The sequence below is a fragment of the Eumetopias jubatus genome, unplaced genomic scaffold (assembly GCF_037043125.1).
Source record: "Eumetopias jubatus isolate StellerSeaLion01/CBP00866 unplaced genomic scaffold, mEumJub1_p1.0 scaffold_3, whole genome shotgun sequence".
In the NCBI taxonomy this organism is placed as follows: Eukaryota; Metazoa; Chordata; class Mammalia; order Carnivora; family Otariidae; genus Eumetopias; species Eumetopias jubatus.
Window position 1 is genome coordinate 93,189,119 of NW_028274809.1, and position 4,995 is coordinate 93,194,113.

The 4,995-nt window shown below is 42.7% G+C and overlaps 1 non-coding gene across 1 annotated transcript; it reads left to right on the forward strand.

The window, feature by feature from the left end:
• The first annotated feature begins 842 nt into the window (after positions 1 to 842).
• On the forward strand, positions 843 to 936 carry LOC114207380 (small nucleolar SNORD12/SNORD106). The gene has a single exon (XR_003608853.1). It is a non-coding gene; the product is annotated as a small nucleolar SNORD12/SNORD106 (small nucleolar RNA).
• The last annotated feature ends 4,059 nt before the right edge of the window (positions 937 to 4,995 follow it).

The following is a 4,995-nucleotide window of genomic DNA, read 5'->3' on the forward strand; positions in this document are numbered from 1 at the left end:
ATACTGCAAGTCAATTCCAGACCACCACAATAAAGTGAATATCTCAATAAAAAAGTCAAATGAGATTTTTTGGTTTCTCAGTGCATATAAAAGTTATGTTTACACTCTACTGTAGTCTGTTAAGTATGCAATATGTCTAAAAAAAACCAATGTGCATCCCTTAATTTAAAAGTACATTGTTGCTAGGGCCCTGGGTGGCACAGTTGGTTAAGTGTCCAACTTGGTTTCAGCTCAGGTCATGATCTCGGCATTGCAACAAGTCCTGCATCAGGCTTCGAATTCAGCAAGGAGTCTGCTAAAGTTTCTCTCTCCCTCTGCCCCTCCCTGCTTGCTCTCTCTCTCTCTCTCTCTTTAAAATAAATAAATATTTTTAAAAAATAAAAATAACTAAAAGTACTTTGTTGTTAAAGAATGCTAACCATCTTCAGCCAGTCGTAATCTTTTTGCTGGTAGAGGGTCTTGTCTCAATGTTGACAGCTCCTGACTGATCACGGTGGTGGTTGCTACAGGTTGGGGTGGCTGTGGCAATTTCCTAAAATAAAACCATAACGAAGCTTGCTGCATCAATTGACTCCTTCATGAACAATTTCTCTGTAGCATCTGACACTGTTTGGTAGCATTTTACCCACAATTGAACTTCTTTCAAAATTGGAGTCAATCCTCTCAAACCCTGCCACTGCTTGATCAACTAAATTAATGTGATATTCTAAATCCTTTGTTGTCATTTAAACAACCTTCACAGTATCTTCACCAGACATAGATTCCATCTCAAGAAACCACTTTCCTTGCTCATCTATAAGAAGGAACTCCTCACCCATTAAATTTTTATCATAAGGTAGAGCAATAATGCAGCTGATGACATAACATTTTTCCCCATCAGATTAACCCTGTTGATCCAGCTGAACCATTAGCCAGTGTTTTATCTGATGCACTGGAAAGGAAAAAAAAAAAAAAAGAACAGCAATTCAGCCACCTTCAGGTTCCATTTCTAATTCTAGTTCTTGCTGTTTCCTCCAGTGAAGTTTGAACTTCTCAAAGTCATCCATGAAGTTTGGAATAAACTTCTTCCAAACTCTTGTTCGTGATGATATTTTGACCCCTTCCAGAATCATGAATGTTCTAACGGCATCTGGAATGGTGAATCATTTTTAGAAGGTTTTCAATTGTCTTTGCCCAGATCCATCAGGGGAATCACTATCTATGGCAGCTATAGCCTTATGAAAGGTATTTCTTAAGTAATAAGACTTGAAAGTCAAAATTACTCCTTGATCCATGGCTATGGAATGGATGTTGTGTTAGCAGGCATGGAAACATTCACCTCATTGCACATCTCCATCAGAGCTCTTGGGTGACAAGCAGCATTGTCAATAAGCAGTAATATTTTTATAGGAATCCTTTATTCTGAGCAGTTAGTCTGAGCAGTGGGCTTAAAATAGTCAGTAAACCATGTTGTAAATAGATGTGCTGCTTCTAGGCTTTGTTGTTTATAGACCGCACACAGAGTAGGTTGAGCATAATTTGTAAGGGCTCTAGGATGTTCAGAATGGCAAATGAGCATTGGCTTTCACTTCAAGTCACCAGCTGCGTTAGCCCTTAACAAGAGAGTCAGCCTGTGCTTTGAAGATTTGGAGCCAGGCATTGACTTCTCTCTAGCTATGAAAGTCCTAGAGACATCTTCTTTCAATAGAAGGCTGTTTTGTCTACACTGAAAATCTGTTTATTGTCTTTATCTTGATGTTCTGCATAACTTGCTGCAGCTTCTACATCAGTACTTGCTGCCTCACCTTGCACTTTTATGTTAAAGAGATGGCTTCTTGCCTTACACGTCATGAACCAACCTCTGCTAGCTTCCAACTTTTCTTCTGCAGCTTCCTTACCTCTCTCAGAATTGAAGAGGGCTAGACCCTTGCCCTAGTTTAAGCTTTGGTTAAGGAAATGTTGTGGTTGCTTTGATCTATCGAGACCACAAAACTTTATCCATATCAGCAATAAGGCTGTTTTACTTTCTTATCATTTAGGTATTCACTGGAGTAGCACTTTTAATATCCTTCAAGAACTTTTCCTTCACATTTACAACTTGACTAGCTGTTTGGCACAAGAGGCCTAGCTTTCAGCCTGTCTCAGCTTTCAACATGCCTTCCTCACTAAGCTTCATCATTTCCAGTGTTTGCTTTAAACACTGTGCTGCGTTCATGATTGTGGATTAAAGAGATTTCCTCCATAACATTTTTATGGTTGCCCCACTTTTTATAAGACATTCAGAAAGTGTAATAATAATAATAATAATATTCTAGTTTCTTTTTACTTTCCAAGTGTAGAACACATGGAACTAATAACTCTTAACAGACTACTTCACAGAATACTGCTTTGACCCATATATGTGGAATGCTGTCAGGTATGAGTAGTGCCTAGAACAGGAGAGGGCTCTACACTAGGTCCAGGCTGTGGTTTAAGCAGCAGAACCTATGGTTCTAATTGTATCACTGGTGGAAAAGGTACCATGTGGAGTTCATAGGCAGCCTCAATAGGAAAATCACAACATAGTCCCCATAGGTTCTAGAGCAATGCTATGTCATCTGCAGCAGAAAACTATACACCATTCAGTAAACAGCCCCTGGCTTGCTACAGGGCCCCGGTGGAGAAAGAGCACCTGATTATAGGACATCAAGTGACCATGTGGCCAGACCTTCCCATTATGTGCTGGGTTCTGTCAGATCCACCAAATTATAAGGGTCAAAAGCAATCCACCATAAGATAGGGGGTTGTACATCTGGGACTGGGCTTGCATAGCAAAAGGGCCAAGTAAGTTAGATGATCAGGACTCTCAGGGTCCCCTGTCATCACTACTGGTGCTTCATTGCTCCTCAGCTCAAACTTAAGGCCTCGTATGGGACAGAGGGGGAAAGGACCTGTTGGCAAAGGAAGAAAAGGGCCATATTTGGTTCCGGGTTGGGCTGATTTGGCAAGTAACTGCTGTTGTACACTACTACCACTCAAGGGTGGACTTGAAAGATTTGAAATCCTTCCAGTGGACAGTGCCTCTGGCTATCTGTTTTGTATAGAAAGAGAAGTGGCCCTAGGTAAGACTATACATTCATTTGTGGGCAAATGAAATGGCTGCGGTGATTAGTCAGAGGCAGGGAAAGAGAAAGTTTGGAAATTGGGAATAAGGAGGCTTATAAAAAAGACATATGCAGGGCGCCTGGGGGGCTCAGTCATTAAGTGTCTGCCTTCGGCTCAGGTCATGACCCCAGGGTCCTGGGATGGAGCCCTGCATCCAGCTCCCTGCTCAGCAGGAAGCCTGCTTCTCCCTCTCCCACTCCCCCTGCTTGTGTTCCCTCTCTCGCTATCTCTGTCAAATAAATAAATAAAATCTTTTTTTTAAAAAAAAGACATATACACAAAATGTAAAGATCTTAGTGTCACATGTTAATGCCTCCCCCCGCCCCGCCCCGGGGAAGAAGCACCATGGAGGAGACACTGGTGCACAGAGTGACTGGGCCAGCTGATGTCAGCCACTGCAAGGCTGGCACAATAGGCTCTTGAAAGAGTAGCCCAGTGGCAGAGATAGTGGATATGGACCCAGTGTGAGTTTCCACACACCAAAGCTGATCTAATTATTCTCACTGCTAAATGTCCTATCTGTTAGTGACAGAAATCAGTGCTGAGCCCCAGTATGGCACCATCTCTTGAGGAAACCAACCCTTCACTTTTTAGCAAGTTGATTACATTGGACCCTTCCACCCTAGAAAGGGTGGCCATTCCCCTTGACTTGACTCAACACATACTTAAGGTATAGGTTTTTCTTTCCTTTCCACAAACTCTCATCTAGTAACAACATCCAGCAGCTTACAAATTTTGATCTACCAACATGGAATCCCACACTACAACTCATACTAAGAGTCCCAGTTTATAGCAAAACAGTAGGCACAATACCATGGGGTCTACTGATTGGAGAGTCTAGCACCTGGTTAAAAATCTATGTGTGATTTTCTAGGCCTGGCCATAGGTGATTACAAAGGCCTTACCTGGCAGGCCTCAGGGGAAATGTGCCCTACCAGTCTGGTGCACAGCCAATGCATCACAATCTCTGAAGGGAGATGCAATCAAGGATTCAGACCCTTTGGCTGGTCACACTCCTCACATATTTATATTCCTAACCTTCATTCTTGGGTTTTTCTATCTGAAGTCTTAGACCTCCTTAGAGAAGAGAAGAGGGGGCTGCACCCTGCAGGTGCATCTCCACTAGGGCAAATTTGTCTGATAATCAGCACAACAGGCCCCTCCCCGAGAAGACCAGCACAAACCCCTTGCATGCACCAAGTCTACTGATCATAGAGTGCTGCAAGGCTTCAGCTCTAGGGTAAATAGGATCTAGCTTCCGTTTTATTTTATTTTATTTTATTATTTTTGGATCTGGCTTCTTTTCTTTTTTTAAAAGATTTTATTCATTTATTTGACACAGAGAGAGAGCACAAGCAGGGGGAACAGCAGAGGGAAAGGGAGAAGGGGGCTCTCCACTAAGCAGGGAGCCTGATGCGGGGCTCAATCCCAGGATCCCGGGATCATGACCTGAGCCAAAGGTGGACACTTAACCAACTGAGGCACCCAGGTGCCTCAATTCTTTTTAAGATTTTATTTATTTACTTATTTTAGCGAGAGAGGGAGAGAGCGAGCACACCAATGTGGTGAGGGGCAGAAGGAGAGGGAGAGAATCTCAAGCAGACCCCATGCTGAACTCAGAGCCCGACACGGGGCTGGACACCATGACCCCAAGACCATGAACTGAGCCAAAATTAGGAGTTGGATGCACAACCAACTGAGCCACCCAGGCACCCTGGTGAATAATTATTTTAATATATTATTGGATTTGATTTGCTAGCATCTTGTTGAGAATTCTTGCATTCATGTTCATCAAGGGTGTTGGCTTATAATTCTCATTTTTAGTGGGGTCTTTGTCTGGTTTTGTAATCAAGATAATGCTGGCCTCATAGA